This window comes from Cherax quadricarinatus, chromosome 5, assembly GCF_038502225.1.
Source record: "Cherax quadricarinatus isolate ZL_2023a chromosome 5, ASM3850222v1, whole genome shotgun sequence".
NCBI lineage: Eukaryota > Metazoa > Arthropoda > Malacostraca > Decapoda > Parastacidae > Cherax > Cherax quadricarinatus.
The window spans coordinates 56,160,971-56,182,649 of NC_091296.1; positions in this window are offsets into that span (position 1 = coordinate 56,160,971).

Below are 21,679 nucleotides of genomic sequence, written 5' to 3' on the forward strand. Positions count from 1 at the left end.
CAGGGCGGCTGCATAATCTAGGTAAGGGGGCCTTACTAATAGTTATAAAGGGTGCAGTATGACCTCTGGACTTCTGACCCCTTCACTTTTGATATAAATCCCCCGTAAAACTATTTTTCCTTTTTTCTCGCTTAGGCATTGCTGTTTTTGGTTTTTAAAGGGTTTCTTTCTCACCAAAACCCCAAGTCCTTTTCACCCAATCTGTATGGGTGAAATTTTACATCATTTTTAAATTATAAATTTAAAAACCCCCCCAAGCCCTTGCCCCTTTATTCATTAATTTTATCTGCCCTTTTCTGACCAAAAATGATTTGTTTAAAACCTCCTGAAGTTCCCCTAACATCTAGGTTTGGAAACAATTTTTCCTCCTTCTTTTTTTCATCACAATTTTCTCCCTTTTCCTAAAAAATTCCCTCATCAAATCATTTATATAATTTTTCCCAACCCAGGGCCCCCGACTGATCCTGTGGGGGCGCCATTTTTACAGATCCCCCTCCCCGGTTTAAACCATTTTAAAGGGGCCATAGGGAAATTGGGGATCTTTTTTGAAAAAATTTCGCCTGCTGTTTGGGGGAAAAATTTCATGTAAACTTTTACCCCTATTGTCCCACCCAACAACCTGTCGTATTTTTAACCATTTTTTTTGTTCAACCACATTTTATGGACACCTCTGCTTCTTGTCAGTGAGCCCCTGGCTCGATCACGAGGCACTTTTCCCCCAAAGCTGCAGGCTGCCACTTTCTTTAACAGTCTATGGTGGGAACTCTTTAAAAAACCTTACTAAAATCTAAATAAATAATTTTCAAAAATTTTCTATCGTGGGCAACAGCCTCCAAAACTTTTTGGGAAAATTAATAAATTAGTTGAAAGATCCTCTTTTGAATCCTGTGATATCATTAATCCAAAACTATGCTTATCCCCAGATGGCCTGTTTAAACTCAGCTATAATTGGCTCTAAAATTTTGCCTTTGAGGTCAAAGGGTTATTGGGCAGTAATTTGAAAGACTTTTCCCTTTTTAAAAAAAGGAATTACATTAGCCATCTTTATATAGACCTCCACCTGTTTGGGAAAAAATTAAAAAAATTAGTTAATGGTTCACAGGTTCCATTTTTCATTCCTTTGAAACCCCTTTAAAAAAACCCCATCCCCGGACCCGGGCTTATTTTGCTTAGTCTGTCTTCTGCCACAACCCCTTTCACAGTGACTGTGATGTTACAAATTTTCTTCTTCTAGCCCACTATAAAAATTAATTACTGGAATATTGTTGAAGGGATTTTCCCCGTGTAAAAAATGAAGAAAATAATTATTAAAAAACCAAACCATTTCATTCTCTTTTTTCAGTAAAGGGGCCCTGTTTATTTTAAGGGGATATCTTATCTCTAACTTTTGTTCTTTGACCAAAAAACTTTTTGGGGTTTATTTTAGGGAAACCCAACCTTTAATTTCCCTAGTCCTTTTAACTTTTTTTATCCCCCTTTTTTAAAATTCCCCCTTAAAAGTCAATATACGTTTTAAGATATTTACACTCTTTTTATACGCCTAAAAAATTCCTTTCTTATGCCCAGTAAAATATTTGGGCCCATTATTCATCCATTTTGGGGGTGTTTCTATAGTCTAAAATTTTTTTTATATGGATAAACGTTCTTTTTAAACAGCCCCTGTATAGTGTTGAAAACTGTCTATTGATGGGTTTACTTCTTCCCCAGTTAACAGATATAAGTGTTCTCTAAATACCCTCCCCCCTCTGCTAAAACAAAAACCCGGGACTGTTATGAGTTTTGCTATTTTATTCTTCCATTCAATGCTAAAATTAATTGATTTTATCAAAAAACCCAGTTCCTCTGGGGAAAATTTTTAAAAATTTTTAACAAAGGGGGTTAAAATTTTTTTGTCTTTAAATAAATTAAACCCGTTTTTCCCTTGGATTTTTATCTAAACCCAAAAAAAATCCCGGGCCCCACTTCTTAAAAAAGTCATTATGATTCCAAAATTAATCAAAAATTCCCCAAACAATATGACTAAATTAAAAAATCCTAGAATTACCCCTTTTTCTTTCTTTGTGGGCCCAAAAAAATTTTCCCCCCATGTAAACCCCCTGGGCCCCTAAGTTTGAGGGCCCGTTATCCTCCCAAAAAAAAAGTTTCCTTTCCCCCCTGAAAAATTTTATCAAAACAGACTCTTACCCTGTGTTTTAACTTAATACCCCTTTTTATGCGGGAGTTCAAACATTCCCCGGGCAAAAAGCCCCCCTTACCCCCTTCCCGATACTTCCCATCTAAAGGGAAAATTTAAAAACCCGAATATGACATTCCCGAGGCATGTCCCCACTTTGAATTAAATCACGTCTCAGTTAAAAATGGCCCTCAATGTTACCTGCCCTGGCAACTAATCTCCCAAATCGTCCATCATTCCTGGGACTCGGCAATTGCATAATAAAGTTGGGAAAACTCTTTCTCTTTACCCTTCCTTCATTTCTGTTTTTCTTCCCCCATTCTTTATATCACCCAAAATCACTGGCCCTTTTCCCTTCTACCTCGTTCTGCCCATTACTGGTTTTCCCCAGAACCCCGTAAAAATTTTCACACTGGGACTTCACTGTTTTTTTTCCCCAAAAACCCTACCCCCCTAACTATTCCTGGTTTAAATCTAAATTCTTTTCCTAAATTTTGGGTTTTCAGTTTCTTTTTCCCCCCGACCTAAATAATTAAAACCCCCTCCCCGGTACATTCATTTTTTGCCTGAAAAAAGGGGGTCCCGGTTTTCTAATGTTTGCATTTTACAGTATTTATTCCCGCAATTGGCTTTTTGCCTGGAAAACCCTTCATTCCCAAATCCTCCTTTGGGAAAACCCACATAAACAGGGGGTTTCCCCCCCTTTCTCCCAATTATTTCTGTTGTGGCCTTTTACCTGCTAATCCCGGTCTTCCTCCTAAATCTGTTTAAAAAGGGGTTTGGGAGAATTACCAAAAAATATGTAAATAAAGGACACAATGCAACTAATTAAGACATTTTTGGCAACGTTTCGCTCTCCAGGAGCTTTTTAAACCATTTCAACAATACTGAAAGAGGGTATATAAAAGGGTCAGGTGAGATGCCCAAGTAGTGATTAAAGAAACTAATTTCTGCAGACGCAAGTGCCTCAAATCAGCACTGATCGCTGTTTCGAATACAATTAAACAAAACAATGGCAGCTTCACCATCTCTGAAGTCTTAGCAAGAATCCTCCTGAAAACAGTAAACCCTGCCATCACATAGTCTCTCCTGTTATACTACACAAAGCACATTACAGAGAGTGAACACTGAAACAGGCTGCCTCTTTCCAGTCTATATTTGTCCAACCTATTTTTATGTTACCCAAGTAATAGCTTTTATATCTTTTTACTCATGTACGAATTAATTGCTCTACCATATTGTATTACTGCTACTACTTTTGTCACTACTACTACTACTACTACTACTACTACCACTAGTGAACATCTAAATGGTACCTCACTAGTACTGCACCTCACTCTGAGCCTTTATATACCCTCTGTGTCCATGTATTGTTTGTAATGGCTTGATAAAGCTCCTGGAGAGCGAAACGTTGCCACAATAAAATGTCACATTAGTTGCACTTGTGTCCTTTTACTTTACTTATTGTCGGTAATTCTACCAACTTTATTACAATGTATTAGATGTTTCCACAACAGTTTCCACGGCAGTCTCTTTCTTCTTCATCGTTTCTACCTTTCCATTCGTCCTCTTGATCGTCAACTTCGTTCCCTGCTGTCCAGCCACTGACCAGTTTCCCTTCTTGACCTGAGGACTCAAAACAGGAGGACTACTACGAATCTTCTTGTTTTCCTCGGTCAGTCGCCGAATCTCCATCTTCGCCATCCTCAATTCTTCCTTAAGCTGTTGGTAAAGTTGCTCGATGGAGGGCATCTTGCTTCAATTCGTAGAGAGCGCGCAAACAGGTCTTCACAGAGCTAAGTACACGTCACTACTGCGAGCTAAGTACACGTACACTTTAGATCCACTCAAAAGTTACTCGGGTCAGCTCATGGACAGTGATAAGGAAATATGTAGAATTTTTAACACATACTTCCTCTCAGTTTTTATACAGGAAGATACTAGAGATATTCCAGAAATAATAAATTATGTGAACAGGACGATAATAAACTATGCACAATTAGGGTCACAAGTGACATGGTCCTTAGGCAAATAGATAAATTAAAACCTAACAAATCCCCAGGCTCTGATGAACTGTACACAAGGGTTCTAAAGGAATGTAAAGAGGAGCTTAGCAAACCTTTGGCTAATCTTTTCAACATATCACTACAAACCGGCATAGTGCCTGCCCATAATGTTCTGCATACAAGGGGCTTTGGCATGCTGCACTTTAAAAATTGTATTCCTTGTACTTCTCTGTATCATGTTCAAATAAATAAATAAATAAATAAATTAAAAAATAAATGGAAAATGTAATACGTATTTTCAAAGCAGGTGACAGGTCCTTAGCTTCGAACTATAGACCAATAAGCCTAACCTCCATAGTGGGAAAATTTATGGAATCAATAATTGCCGAGGCAGTTCGAAGCCTCCTTGAAAGCATAAATTAATCAACAAATCTCAGCATGGTTTTACAAAGGGGCGTTCCTGTCTTACGAATCTATTAATTTTTCCACTAAGGTATTTGAAGAGGTAGATCATGGTAATGAATATGATATTGTGTATATGGACTTCAGTAAGGCTTTTAACAGGGTCTCACATCAGAGACTATTGAGGAAAATAAAGGCACATGGAATAGGAGGAGATTTTTTTCCTGGATAGAAGCATGGTTGACAAATAGGCAGCAGAGAGTTTGCATAAATGGGGAGAAATCAGAGTGGGGAAGCGTCACGAGCGGTGTTCCACAGGGGTCAATGTTTGGCCCCTGTTGTTCACAATCTACATAAACAACACTAATGAGGGCATAAAGAGCGACATAAGTAAGTTTGCCGATGACACCGAAATAGGCCGTCCAATTCATTCTGACGAGGACATTAGAGCACTCCAGGAAAATTTGAATAGACTGATGCAATGGTCGGAGAAGTGGCAGATGCAGTTTAATATAGACAAATGCAAAGTTCTAAATGTTGGACAGGAAAATAACCATGTCACATATAAACTAAATAATGAATATCTTAATATTACGGATTGCGAAAAAGATTTAGGAGTTCTGGTTAGCAGTAATCTGAAACCAAGACAACAGTGCATTAGTGTTCACAATAAAGTTAGTTAGTTAGTTTAATATGTTTATTATGCACCCCATACCCATCCTGTGGGCGGTAGTCAAAAGATTACAGAGGTACATAATTGGTCCAGGGACTGGACTCGAAAGTTTTGATAGATGAGCAAGTTACAGAGGTAATGAACTCACAATTTACAAAGGTAATGAACTCACAATTTACAAAGGTAATGAACTCACAATTTACAAAGGTAATGAACTCCAGGTAAGTCTGGTCACAATCATGACAAGTTACAAAGGTATTTACAGATTACAGAGGTACGTAATGGGTCCAGGGACTGGGCCCCCAAAGTTTTGATAGCTGAACTAGGTACAAAGGCAATGAGCTCACAAGTTACAAAGGTAATGAATTCTGTAGAATGGTTACTTACGTTTATACTTTGGCTACAATCATGAACAAATTATAGAGTAATGAGCAATGCACACTTCCACACCCGGTCACAACTGTAATGAGTTATTGGTGCAAATATTGATTGTTGAGTCACACACACCACACACACACACACACACACACACACACACACACACACACACACACACACACACACACACACACACAATAAAGCAAACAGAATTCTTGGCTTCATATCTAGAAGTATAAATAATAGAAGTCCTCAGGTTGTTCTTCAACTCTATATATCCTTGGTTAGGCCTCATTTGGACTATACTGCTCAGTTTTGGTCACCGTATTACAGAACGAATATGAATGCTCTGGAAAACGTACAGAGGAGGATGACAAAGATGATCCCATGTATCAGAAATCTTCCCTATGAGGATAGACTGAGGCACTGAATCTGCACTCTAGAAAGTGATGAATGGTTTTGAAAACCGACAAGTTGAAGAATTGAGACACTTATGCAACACATGGGAATCTTTATTGAAGAAACGTTTCGCCACACAGTGGCTTCATCAGTCCAATACAAAGAAGAAATGGGTAAGGAGAGTAGAAGTTTTGAGGTAATCAGTCCCTCAACCTGGAATCGATGTGTTCAGTCCATCACTCTTGTAGGAAGTGCAGCACAGGGCCAGAGAGGTGGCTTATATACTGCGGTGAGATGAGTCCAAGCAGGAGGCGGCGGGATCACAGTGGAACCTGCCACTAGTGTAAGTAGGTCGTCGTCCAAAGGTTGGGCAAGCGTTGAAGTCTTTGTACCAAGATCCCATGATGTTGCAGTGTCTGACAGATGTGATGAATGGTTTTGAAAACCGACAAGTTGAAGAATTGAGACACTTATGCAACACATGGGAATCTTTATTGAAGAAACGTTTCGCCACACAGTGGCTTCATCAGTCCAATACAAAGAAGAAATGGGTAAGGAGAGTAGAAGTTTTGAGGGACTGATTACCTCAAAACTTCTACTCTCCTTACCCATTTCTTCTTTGTATTGGACTGATGAAGCCACTGTGTGGCGAAACGTTTCTTCAATAAAGATTCCCATGTGTTGCATAAGTGTCTCAATTCTTCAACTCTCTAGAAAGGCGTAGAATTAGGGGGGATATGATCGAGGTGTATAAATGGAAAACAGGAATAAATAAATGGGATGTAAATAGCGCGCTGAAAATTTCCAGCCAAGACAGGACTCGCAGCAATGGTTTCAAGTTGGAAAAATTCAAATTCAGGAAGGATATAGGAAAGCACTGGTTTGGTAACAGAGTCGTGGATGAGTGGAACAAACTCCCGAGTACAGTTATTCAGGCTAAAACGTTGTGTAGTTTTAAAAATAGGTTAGATAAATACACGAGTGGGTGTGAGTTGGACCTGACTAGCTTGTGCTTCTAGGTCATGGTATAAAATACCGACAGATTGTTAGGTAAGACACATATGCAACAGTTAGGTATCTTTATTTCGAAACGTTTCGCCTACACAGTAGGCTTCTTCAGTCGAGTACAGAAAAGTTGATAGAAGCAGAAGATACTTGAAGACGATGTAATCAGTCCATCACCCTTAAAGTTTTGAGGTGGTCAGTCCCTCAGTCTGGAGAAGAGCATTGTTCCGTTGTCTGAAACAATATGTTTCAGACAACGGAACAATGCTCTTCTCCAGACTGAGGGACTGACCACCTCAAAACTTTAAGGGTGATGGACTGATTACATCGTCTTCAAGTATCTTCTGCTTCTATCAACTTTTCTGTACTCGACTGAAGAAGCCTACTGTGTAGGCGAAACGTTTCGAAATAAAGATACCTAACTGTTGCATATGTGTCTTACCTAACATTTTCTGTGTTCCTTCCTTAAGTGAATGTGACCTACCTGACCAGGTTGGGGCATTGGCTTAAGCTGGTAGAAGACTTGGACCTGCCTCGCATTGGCCAGTAGGCCTGCTGCAGTGATCCTTCTTTCTTATGTTCTTATGTACATGGTATACAGGCCTAGCTGACAACAATGACATACTACGATATAGAAAGCCCCTTGTTATGCTGAGCATTTCGGGCAGATTAGGTCAGTGTCCCAGGATGCGACCCACACCAGTCGACTAACACTCAGGTACCCATATCACTGATGGGTGAACATAGACAATACGTGTAAAGAAACACGCAAAATGTTTCTATACTGGCTGGGAACCGAACCCAGAACCTCGCCAAAGCGCGAGCTATAGCCACCCGAGTTTTAAAAATAAAATATAAGAATCTAACTCGACCTTAATTTTAGGAAGTAAAATATTCTTGATAATTACAGGTGGATTGCAGTGGAAATAAAGTCACTTTGACTTTTTGGGGGTTTTCCTAGGTAATTTACATTATGTATTGTGAAAATTTATTATTATTATTATTATTATTATTATTATGGCCTGGTGGCCTGGTGGCTACAGCTCCCGCTTCACACACGGAGGGCCCGGGTTCGATTCCCGGCGGGTGGAAACATTTCGACACGTTTCCTTACACCTGTTGTCCTGTTCACCTAGCAGCAAATAGGTACCTGGGTGTTAGTCGACTGGTGTGGGTCGCATCCTGGGGGACAAGATTAAGGACCCCAATGGAAATAAGTTAGACAGTCCTCGATGACGCACTGACTTTCTAGGGTTATCCTGGGTGGCTAACCCTCCGGGGTTAAAAATCCGAACGAAATCTTATCTTATCTTATTATTATTATTATTATTATTATTATTATTATTATTATTATTATTATTATTATTATTATTATTATTATATGAGCAAATCACCTGCAGGAGGCTTACTTTGTATTTCGACTTACCATTTAATTACCGTAGATGGATCACACCACAATACCTGCCTAACATCTAAAGCTAAAGATTTATTTCTTTGTAAAGGTTAGAATGTGTAATTACAATTTTGGTATGCTAAGTACAAAGAAAGCCACTATCATGCTGGGGCATTTCAAGCAGACTAATCCCTACAATGGCCAGCTGAGATCTAAATGCAAGGACTAATGGACTGTCAAATTGACAGCGTGGGCTGGCAATTTGACAGTGGTGAATAAGAAGAAGTAAGGATGATTGGAAAATGATTGCCGCTATGCAAGTCTGGGAAGACAGACCAGGTAAAGTCTAGTACAGTTAAGGAAGAGCAAACCGAGAGATCGATGCACAAGAGAGAATGAGTAAGAGGATCAAAGAGGGTGGGAATGTACGCATCGCTGTTCGGCCGTGCGGATGTGCTGCGCAGTAGCTCCTGATTGGGTTGGCTTTTGCGCAGTAGTGACGTGTACTTAGCTTTGTGAAGACCTGTTTGCGCGCTCTCTACGAATTGAAGCAAGATGCCCTCCATTGAGCAACTTTACCAACAGCTTAAGGAAGAATTGAGGATGGCGAAGATGGAAATTCGGCGACTGACCGAGGAAAACAAGAAGATTCGTAGTAGTCCTCCTGTTTTGAGTCCTCAGGTCAAGAAGGGAAACTGGTCAGTGGCTGGACAGCAGGGAACGAAGTTGACGATCAAGAGGACGAATGGAAAGGTAGAAACGATGAAGAAGAGACAGCCGTGGAAACTGTTGTGGAAACATCTAATACATTCTCAGTGCTACCCGACGAATGTGAGTCGACTACTGGGAACGTCACGACGAACGACATTAAGGAAGGTAAGAATATTGTTGTTGTTGGGGATAGCCAAGTTAGGTATATGGATAGCGCATTCTGCTTGAAGGACAGGAGTAGGAGACAGAGAGTTTGCTTTCCTGGGGCTGGGATGGAGGATATTGTTAGCCGTCAGGATGACATCATGAGAGGTAATGGGAGCAATCCTATTATCTGTCTCAGTGCTGGAGGCAACGATGTTGGCAGATGTAGGAGTGAAGACCTGATTAGCAGGTATAGGTCAGCAATAGAAATAATTAGGAGGAAGGGTGGGAACCCTGTCATATGTGGTGTTTTGCCAAGGAGAGGAGTTGGAAATGAATGGTTGTCCAGGGCAATTGGTGTCAATTGCTGGCTGGACAAATACTGTAAGGAAAATGTGGTAACATTCATTGACAACTGGGACCTCTTCTATGGCAGAAATGACATGTATGCCAGGGATGGGGTTCACTTATCTAGGTCTGGGGTGGGAGCACTGGCAACTGCAGTGCTGCAAACTGCCCTTATCACACTATACCATTCACTTATATATCCATACCTCACCTATGCTATTTGTGCTTGGGGATCAACTGCAGCAACACACCTAAAGCCAATAATAACCCGACAAAAAGCTGCAGTAAGAATAATCACTAAATCCCATCCCTGGCAACACTCCCCCCCACTCTTCATAGATCTAAACTTACTCCCTGTTCAGTACATCCACACTTACTACTGTGCAATCTACATCTACAGGACCTTAAACTCCAATATCAACCTTGACCTAAAATGCTTTCTTGATAGTTGTGACAGAACCCACAGGCATAACACCAGACACAAACATCTCTACGACATTCCCCGTGTCCGACTATACCTTTACAAAAATTCAATGTATGTCAAAGGCCCTAAAATCTGGAACACCCTACCTGAGAACTCTAGAACTGCAGACACATTCATCACCTTCAAAACTACCATTAGAAAACATCTTATCTCCCTGATACACCCCATCAACTAACTACACGAATACCACCTGGTGGTTCACACTTACACTCACTCACCCATTTGACCATAAACAGAAATATTAATCTCAATCTTAAAATAATGAATCCTATGATACTCCAATACTGAAACTATGTACTGTGCCAAAACAAAAGCATTCACATTGCTAAACTCACAAACTAGTATTTAGTCACTTAGCCATAATACCAACTTACCTCATAATTTGTAATATTTTAAAATAAAGAATTAAACTAGTCTGCCCGAAATGCCGAGCCATGCTAGGCGTTCTAGTGGTACACTCTGTAATCATTATTTAACTACATGTAAACCACACAACAACCAAATTCTGTAAATTCAACATTGTAATCTTTATAGAGAATAAGAACATAAGAACGAAGGAACACTGCAGAAGGCTTACTGGCCCATGCGTTGTCCTGCCCAACATTTAGAATTTTTGCATTTGTCTATATTAAACTGCATCTGCCACTTCTCCGGACCACTGCATCAGTCTATTAAACTTCCGGGGGTTCAATGCCCTTTCCCCAAGAATAAATTTGAAAACTAGGAAAGTTAGGGGTAGGGGTTTTGGCAGGAAAATGAAGTCCAGTAGTAATATTACGAGTTTGGGGGAACTAGTAATAAGTGAACGAGGAGATATTGAAAAGCCAGTAAATTTTGGGGGTGATAAGGACAGAATAGGTTTAGTAGAAAACAGAAATAAAGGGGAAGGGAAAAAAAAGGAGAGTTTTTCAAGTTTTTATGCTTTGCCGAGGTAGGAATAAGAGGGACGAGTTGAGTTAGTTCAGGGGAAACATTGATTATTTTTTGAGACGGGGTTTAATTCAAAGTCGGACATGCCTGCGGAATTCATATTTCAGGGTTTTTAAATTGTTCCGTAGATAGAAAATGGGGAAGGGGGGTAAGAAAAATTTGTTGGTTTTTTAAACCCCCGGGGGGTTAGCCCCCCGGAAAACCCCAAGAAAGTCGGGCTCATCGGGACTTCTAACTTATTTCCTTTGGGGGCCTAACGTCCCCAGGATGCGACCCACCAGTCGACTAACACCCAGGTACCTATTTCTGCTAGGTGAACAGGACAACAGGTGAAGGAACGTGTCGAAAGTTTTCCAGCGGAAATCAACCCCGGGCCTTGTGTGTGAAGGGAGCTTTGCCCAGGCCACCAGGGTGGGGGTGACTTGTTGTCGAGATCCTTGAACGCGCATAAAAACGGGTTTTAAAATCTGAAGAATTACAGAGTCTGTTTGAAGAATTTTCAGGGGGGCAGAAAACTATTTTGGAGGATATACCGCCCCCAAAACGATGGGGGAAAAAGGAGACTACTATGGGGGGAAATTTTTAAGGCCACAAGGACGATAAGTAGTAATTTGGGGAGACTTTTTTTAGTCATATTGTTTGGGAATTTTGACTGGGAATTTAGAACCCATACTTTTAAAGAGTTCAGTTTTTTTTTTGGGTTTTGGGACAGCCTACGGGGGGAAATAACCGTTGATTATTTTAAAAAACAAAATCCTTGTTAAAAATTTTAGAAATTTCAGAGGAACGGGGTGAGCCCACAAATAAATTAATTTAGCATTAAATGGAAGTCGATATAGCATAACTCAGAAGCCCCAGATTTTGTTAGCAGATTACGATGGCAGAGAACACTTATCATCGGACTGGGGAAAAAGTGAGCTATAAATATGACAGTTTTCTGAACATTACATGCTGCTCAAAGAACGTTTACCCCATATAAAGAAATTGATCAAAAGAAATGCCCAAAAATGGATGAATAATAGGCTCAAATATCTACTGGGGCATAAAAAAGGAATTTATAGGCTATAAAAAGGGTGAGGGTCATCTTATGAATCAGTATATTGACATTAAGAGGACAAAAAAGGGGATAAAAAAAAGCAAAAGGACTATAAAATTTAAAAGGGGAAAGGATTAAAAACCCCAAAATTTTTTTTCCAGGTCTATAGAAAAAAAGTTAGAGATAAGATGGGTCCCTTAAAAAATTGGGACCCCACTGACAAAGGAATGAAAGGGCCTGATTTTAAAAAATTTTTTCCTTTTTTTCAGGAAAAAACAATATTCCAGTAATTAATTTTTATATGGCAGAAGATAAATTTTAAATCACAGCACTAGTGAAATGGTTGAAGCAGATAAAAGACTGAAGAAAATAAGCCTTTCGAGAGGTTTTTAAAGGTTTTTAGAAGAAAAAAACTCTGTGAACCCATTAACTAAATTTTTAATTTATCTCTTAAACAGGTGTAGTTCATAGGGAAGATGGCAATGTAAATTCCCCTTTTAAAAAGGGGCAAGTTTACCCCAAATTAACCCCAATGCCTGACCCAATTTTAGGGAAATTACTATTAATTATGCGAATTATAAAGCCATCCGATGCAAGATTGATTAAGTATTCAGCATGGATTACAAGAGGGGGTTTGTCAACTAATTTATTAATTTCTTCAGTAAAACTTTTGAGGCTTTGACCAGATAAAGAATTTGATATTATTTACTTTGATATTATAACTTTTTATAGATTTTGCACCAAAACTGTTGAAAATGGCAGCTCATGGCATTGGGGAAAAGTGCCTCGTGGGTCAGTCATTTCCCCGACAGGAAAGGGAGGTCCATAAAGGGTTAAATGAGGGGGATCTGTAACAAGGGGTTCCCAGGGATCAGTCTTGGGGTTTTTGTTTATAATATATATCAAAGATCTTGATGAGGGGAAATTACTGTGATAGAGCAAAATTCGCGATGACACAAAAAATAGGTAGGGTAATTGATTCAAACCTGATGTTATGGAACTTCAGGAGGATTTAAAAAAACTTATTCTTTGGGCAGAAAAATGGCAGATGCAGTTTAATGTAGATAAAAGAAGGTTTTAAACAGGCCCCAAACCCAACTTTTGTTAAAGTTAGAACTTAGCCCCAAATTTGAAAAAGGGCTTGGGGGATTACAAACAACCAAAAAGAAGCCCCGGGAGTAAAAAGGAATGATTATAATATAAAATTGGCCAGAGTCCCGGGCAACTGCAGTTTTTACATCATTTGTAAGGCCTCACCAGATTATGCAGCTCAGTTCTGGCTCAAACAGAATGAAAAATCGTTAGAAAAAATTCAGGTGGATGACAAATTAAAAATAGCATTAGAAATCTTCCCAAAGAAAAAAATTTAAGACTTTAAAATTATGTTAGAGAAGAAGGGGAGACCTGACGAAGTGTATAAGGGGGGATAGGGATTAATAAAGGGATATTTAAAAACTTTAGGGGTTTTTCCAAAAAGAACCCGATAATGGATTTAAATTAAAGTTTAGATTTAGGGGCAAAGTTTGTTTTTTAACAGGGCTTCCGCAATACAAAGAGGGAATAAGGGGGAGGAGGAAGGTAATCGTCCCCCACCGATAAAATTATCCCCCTCTTTAAAAGCACCCCAGGAGATCGGAGAGGGAGTGGACATCTTCAGATGATCCAGATTACACAGCAGACACCACCACCACCACAGACTTCAATGGAATGGGATGGACCACGGTACTCTTCCTCCTACCTAGGAACTAGACTGCCTGTGGGAAGAATCCCAAAGACTGAAAACAAGAAGAGAATAGGGAAGGGATAGGGAGAGGAGGAGGAGGAAAGGGAGATGGGGAGGATAGGATAGGATAGGGAAGGGGGGGATTGGGGGTAATTAGGTTTGGTCTGAGGAAGGAGGCCAAAAGGTCTAATTCCTCAGACCAAGAGCCTCTTCACTGCACCAACTCCAAGGAAGAGGTTAGATTCAGGCTCGAAAAAGAGTAACATACTTAAATGGATCAAAATGTATGTTAGGGGAAAGAAGCAAAGAGCGACTGTTAGAGAGGTTAGAATGGGGAAGAGTAGCTGGCGGGGTTCCACAAGGATCAGTGTTAGAACCAGTATTGTTTCTAGTTTATGTAAATAACATCCCAGATGGGTTTCATTTAGTTATATCTCTTTTTGTTGATGCAAAACTAATGAGAATACGTAATAGTAAATCAGGACAAGGATAGGCTCCAAAGGGATCTGGACAAATTGTAAGAGTGGTCAGGTAAGTGGTTACTCGAATTTAACCCCAGTAAATGCAAGATCATAAAGATTGAGGAAGGTGCAAGAAGACTGAAAACGGAGTATCAACTAGGGGGAAAGGCAGGTTGCGGATTGGACTCAAAATGAAAGACCTCTCCCAAATAACCTCTGCAGCCAATGCTCATCTGACAAACCTTAACAGTTATTCAAATCCCTTTACGCAACATACACTAGGCCCATCTTGGAGTATGCGGCACCAGAACGGAACCTGCACATGCAAAAAGCATGTTAAGACACTGGAGAAAATGCAGAAGTATGCAATAAGGCTTGTTCCTGAGCTAAGGGGCATAAGCTACAGTGAGAGACTAATGGAATCAAATGACATTGAAGGCCACAAGAGCCAAGGAGAACACATAACACAAATACTCAGGGAAACTGATATGATAGACAGGGGATAGGCTGTGTGAGGCGAGAAAAGGAAATTGGGGATACCATTGGAAGTTAGTCATAGATATTGCTAGGATTTCTTCAGTCTCAGAGTGGTCGGGAAGTGGAATGATATTGGGGAGGAAGTATTGGAGGCAGGTTACATACATAGTTTTAAGAGTAGGTACAAAAGGGTCCACAAGGCTAAGTGATTTTTTTTTTAGAATGGCAAGAGGGAATGTCAGGTGAAAGTCAAATGTTAAAAAAGGGGACTACACAGCTATGGGACAATTCCTGTATGAGGTGCAGGGGAGAGAGAGAGAATTATATGGAAAGACAGAAAATAATATGATGCAGCATGTGGCCATTCCGAGTGGGACATTATTATTATTACACATAATCAAAAGGAAGCGACACTCTACCTTCCTCTGAGAAAACTTCCTCTCAGTCTACCTGTTGCTGCTCTAGCAACACTACATAGCTCCTAATGATGCACAGATGTATAAAAGATCTTGAGCAAAAGCTTTCCATCCTCCCTGTGACTTGTCTTGCATGCGTTGGTATTTTTTTAATACGTCGGCCGTCTCCCACTGTGGCAGGGTGACCCAAAAAATAAAGACACTTTCATCATCATTCTCACATAATTGCTGTCTTTGCAGAGGCACTCAGATACAACAGTTTAGATGTCACTCCAAACAGCCAGTATCCAAAACTCCTCCTTTGAAGTGCAGACATTGTACTTCCCACTTCCAGGACTCGAGTCCAACTAACAGATTTCCCCATTTTTTTTTTCAACAAGTCGGCCATCTCCCACCTAAGCAGGGTGACCCAAAAAGAAGAAAATCCCCAAAACAAAAATACTTTCATCATTCAACACTCCCTTCACATAACATTACCCTGTTTATACTCCAACAGCTCATCAAGTCCCAAAAACAATTCATCTCCATTCACTCCAAACATGTTCACACATGCCTGCTGCATGTCCAAGTCCCTTGAACACAAACCTCTGTTACCCACTCCCTCCATCCTTTTCTACAACAACCCCTACCCCTCCGCTACAGGTTTGTACACCCTCCAAGTCATCTTATTTTGCTCCATAATCTCGAAATGACCAAACCACCTCAACAACCCCTCTGAATAATACGTTTAGTAACTCCATACCTCCTCCTAATTTTCACACTAAGAAGTCTGCATAATATTTACACCACACATTGCCCTTGGACACATCATCTCCACTGCCTCCTAGCTGCAGCATATTTTTTTTTTCTACACTCTGGCTGTCTCCCACCAATCAGGATGACCCAAAAAAAGCAACACTTTCACCATCATTCACACTATCATTGTCTTGCCAGAGGAGTGCAGATACAAGTTTAGGCATCACTCTAAGCAGGAAATAAACCAAACCCCTCCTTTAGAGTGCAGGCATTGTAGTACTTCCCACCTCCAGGACTTGGTCCAGCTAATTGGTTTCCCTGAATCCCTTCACAAATTACCCTGCTCATACTCCAAAATCCTCTTGGTAGACTATAGTTTCCAAGTGTAGTTTTGTCCTTGGTGCACCAGACATAGGAATCTCGTATGCAATACGGCCATAACATACAAAGATTTAACCCTCTCAAATGTATATCTCAAGAATACGTTGAACCATCTACCATTAAATACATTTTTTCTCAAATTCTCTACCCATGGTAGGATTACCTTATTATGGTGGAGAGTTCTTGTGTTCCATTTTCCTGGTAGCACTGTAACTAAGAGCCCAACCCCACTATTTTTGTTTCCTACCATAGGCAAAAATATAAATATGTAAAACAGTGCTTTTTGCCTACTATAGGTAGGAAAAAAAAATGGGGTGCTGGGCTCTTAATTAAGGTGGTACCAATAAAATGGAACACAAGAACTTTCCACCATAATAAGGTAATCCAATACATATTAGGGAGCAAACTCACATGGGTAGTGCTATTAGTCACTACAATCATAGGTGTCCTAGTATGGGAGGGCTCCCTCTTCCCCAAAGCAGCTCATGGCATCAATGGAATTCACACACTTCCACCATGAATAAGTTGTTTTTTTTTTCAACAAGTTGGTCGTCTCCCACCGAGGCAGGGTGACCCAAAAAAGAAAGAAAATCCCCAAAAAGAAAATACTTTCATCATCATTCAACACTTTCACACATTATCACTGCTTTTGCAGAGGTGCTCAGAATACAACAGTTTAGAAGCATATACGTATAAAGATACACAACATATCCCTCCAAACTGCCAATATCCCAAACCCCTCCTTTAAAGTGCAGGCATTGTACTTCCCATTTCCAGGACTCAAGTCCGACTATAAGAAAATAACCGGTTTCCCTGAATCCCTTCACTAAATATTACCCTGCTCACACTCCAACAGATCGTCAGGTCCCAAGTATCATTCGTCTCCATTCACTCCTATCTAACACGCTCATGCACGCTTGCTGGAAGTCCAAGCCCCTCGCCCACAAAACCTCCTTTACCCCCTCTTTCCAACCCTTTCGAGGACGACCCCTACCCCTCTTTCCTTCCCCTATAGATTTATATGCTTTCCATGTCATTCTACTTTGATCCATTCTCTCTAAATGACCAAACCACCTCAACAACCCCTCTTCTGCCCTCTGACTAATGCTTTTATTAACTCCACACCTTCTCCTAATTTCCACACTCCGAATTTTCTGCATAATATTTACACCACACATTGCCCTTAGACAGGACATCACTGCCTCCAACCGTCTCCTCGCTGCTGCATTTACCACCCAAGCTTCACATCCATATAAGAGTGTTGGTACTACTATACTTTCATACATTCCCTTCTTTGCCTCCATAGATAACGTTTTTTGACTCCACATATACCTCAACGCACCACTCACCTTTTTTCCCTCATCAATTCTATGATTAACCTCATCCTTCATAAATCCATCCGCCGACACATCAACTCCCAAGTATCTGAAAACATTCACTTCTTCCATACTCCTCCTCCCCAATTTGATATCCAATTTTTCTTTATCTAAATCATTTGATACCCTCATCACCTTACTCTTTTCTATGTTCACTTTCAACTTTCTACCTTTACATACATTCTCAAACTCATCCACTAACCTTTGCAATTTTTCTTTAGAATCTCCCATAAGCACAGTATCATCAGCAAAAAGTAACTGTCAATTCCCATTTTGAATTTGATTCCCCATAATTTAATCCCACCCCTCTCCCGAGCACCCTAGCATTTACTTCTTTTACAACCCCATCTATAAATATATTAAACAACCATGGTGACCTTACACATCCCTGTCTAAGACCTACTTTTACTGGGAAGTATTCTCCCTCTCTTCTACACACCCTAACCTGAGCCTCACTATCCTCATAAAAGTTCTTTACAGCATTTAGTAACTTACCACCTATTCCATAAACTTGCAACATCTGCCACATTGCTCCTCTATCCACTCTATCACATGCCTTTTCTAAATCCATAAATGCAATAAAAACTTCCCTACCTTTATCTAAATACTGTTCACATATATGCTTCAATGTAAACACTTGATCTACACATCCCCTACCCACTCTGAAGCCTCCTTGCTCATCCGCAATTCTACATTCTGTCTTACCTCTAATTCTTTCAATTATAACTGTACCGTATACTTTTCCTGGTATACTCAGTAAACTTATTCCTCTATAATTTTTACAATCTCTTTTGTCCCCTTTCCCTTTATATAAAGGGACTATACATGCTCTCCGCCAATCCCTAGGTACCTTCCCCTCTTTCATACATTTATTAAACAAAAGTACCAACCACTCCAACACTATATCCCCCCCTGCTTTTAACATTTCTGTCATGATCCCATCAGTTCCAGCTGCTTTACCCATACAAAATAAAGCCCAACATCTAGTAATATAGGAAATTAAGCAAGTTGATTTTTTGAAAAATATTTATTCATACTGTAAGGAAAATCATAACACAACAAGTGTGTGACATGTTTGTGCAAAAATATTGCATGATTTCTGGTTTAGCTGTCTTATTGCCTTGTCATAAGTATACAGTTATATGAACCACAAGAATAAACTTTACATGGCACCTAGATTGTGGTATATACTGAGTTGTAACACTTACAAAATAACGAGCAAAATGAAGTGGTACTGTAGCAATAATATTGTGCACTCTATTATAGAATAATATTTAAAAAAAAAATTCTTCTTATTATTTTTAGTAATTATTACAGGAAAAGGGGTTACTAGCCCTGTCTCGGTGGGAGACGGCCGACTTTTTTAAAAAAAAAAAAAAAAAATAGCTTGAATAAGACTTTTGAATAATTATTTATGTATATAAGAATGAAACTGAGAGATTAAAAATCAGGAATTTATTTAATTCTAGTACTAATTTATATAAAGTTTATCATGAACAAAATATTACACAATTTTAAGGTAAGAAGATTAGGGAAACATATATACTATTTGTGGCACAGTACGAGTCTCTTCACATTTCACTATGTTGTTCTAACCCAAATTCCAATAATAATTATCACATTCAAAATAATAAACCTAAAATATAGCTTAACTTTAAACAGTTATCAAATGAGTGGTAGCCAGGAAAAAAGCCTTTGACAGAATTGCAATGAAAGCACACACAATTACATAAAGGTAATTAGTTTTAGAGGCTAAAATAATTAAAAAAATTATCACAGCTTCACTATTCACAATTATGAGTAATAATGACATGGCTACTTCAGAATATAATACATTTAATTGATATTAAGAACAATTTACTATTACACAGGAAATCCCTCCGGATAGCAGAGATCACAAGCTATCAAGGCTGAACCAAATACTCTCCCTTGACAACTCAAAGCATAGAAAACTGTCAGTAGCATAACAAGGAACAATTAATCATTGCATACTTATGTTCTGCTACCTAAAGGGGATAGGACTGAAATGAAGAGGTGAAGTTAATGGGACCACAAAGCCAGTATCAACAAAATACAAATCCATGAGAAAGTGTCCTCTCCAGGTCACAGGAGTAACATCCAAAAATCTGGGGGGGCAATGTGTGATGTAAATATTATGCAGAGAATTCACAGCTTGGAGATTATGAGGTGCAGGGCTACTAAAAGTATTATCCAGAGGGCTGATGAGCAGTTGTTGAGGTGGTTTGGACATTTAGAGAGGATGGGACAAAATAAGATGATTTGGAGGGTGAATAAATCTGTGGAGGTGGTTTTGTGTGTGACAGGCTTGGACATCCAGCAGTTATGTGTGAGCATGTTAGATAGGAGTGGAGGCAAATGGTTTCTGCGACTTGATGAGCTGTTAGTGTGAGCAATGTAACATTTATGACGGGATTCAAGGAAATCAGTTAGCCGGACATGAGTCCTGGAGGTGGGAAGTAGTGCCTGCACTCTGAAGGAAGGTGAGGATATCTGCATCTGAACTGTAGTATTGGCATGCCTCTGGCAAGAGAGTGATAGAGTGAATGATGGTGGAAAGTGTTTCTTCTTTTTCAGGTCACCCTGCTTCAGTTGGAGATGGCCGTGTATTAAAAAAAAAAAAAAAAAAAGGCATGAGATAGTCTGAAACGTAGTGGAATGCTAATTATAGTACTGTAACTATAAAAAACAAAAAAATGATAAACCCATGTGGATTGTTCTGAGCTGGACGAGTCATATAGCTTAGTGGGCTTACAAACCAAGAAATTATGTGGATTTTTTTTACCACAAATTATGGGAAGTATTGGACTACTTGCATTTATGCACAGGGAAAAGAACAAGAGAAAAGCTGTCAAGAATTCCATATCTGCAAAACCTTAAAAACAGAAAATCTTTAAATATAAAGCACAACCCCTTTGCTAGATATCAAAGAGTTAAGCAGGAGAGCAACAAATAATTATTTCACAAAAAAGGTTAGTAGAAAAATAATTAAAAATGGACATAAAATAAGTCAAAACAAACAAGGAGCTGAAGTCATTCAACAGCTACATTAGAAAAATATCCATAAAGAATCAGGTGATGAAGCTAAGGAAAATGGAGGATTACTTGCAAAGAATGGTGAAGATGTATGCAGAATTCAACAAAAGACTCATAGCATTTTCAAACTCTAGAAAGAACCAGTGTCATTTTGCCATGACAACTGGTCTGTAGTGATATTTAACCCTCGAACTCTGCAGGGGTAAATATGTAAAACAGTGCTTTAATTAATGAATATCAAATATAATTCCTAATATCCTAGGTAGTAGGTTGGTAGACAGCAACCGCCCAGGGAGGTACTACCGTCCTGCCAAGTGAGTGTAAAACGTAAGCCTGTAATTGTTTTACACGATGGTAGGATTGCTGGTGTTTTTTCTGTCTCATAAATATGCAAGGTTTCAGGTACGTCTTGCTACTTCTGCTTACACTTAGGTCACACTACACATACATGTACAAGCATATGTATACACACCCCTCTGGGTTTTCTTCTAGTTTCTTACTAGCTCTTGTTCTTGTTTATTTCCTCTTATCTCCATGGGGAAGTGGAACAGAATTCTTCCTCCGTAAGCTATGCGTGTTGTAAGAGGCGACTAAAATGCCAGGAGCAAGGGGCTAGTAACCCCTTCTCCTGTATATATTACTAAATGTGAAAGGAGAAACTTTTGTTTTTCCTTTTGGGCCACCCCGCCTCGGTGGGATACGGCTGGTGTGTTGAAAGAATAAATAACTCCTAATATAAAACTGTTACATGCTTTTCAAAAAAAATTATAGTAATGTTATATATATATATATATATATATATATATATATATATATATATATATATATACAGTGGACCCCCGCATAACGATGGCATCGCATAGCGATTTTTCCGCATAACGATTACTTTTATCGCAAAATTTTTGCCCCGCATACCGATTAAAAACCCGCATACCGATTTTCGTCCGAGACGCGTCCAATGTGCCCTCACATGT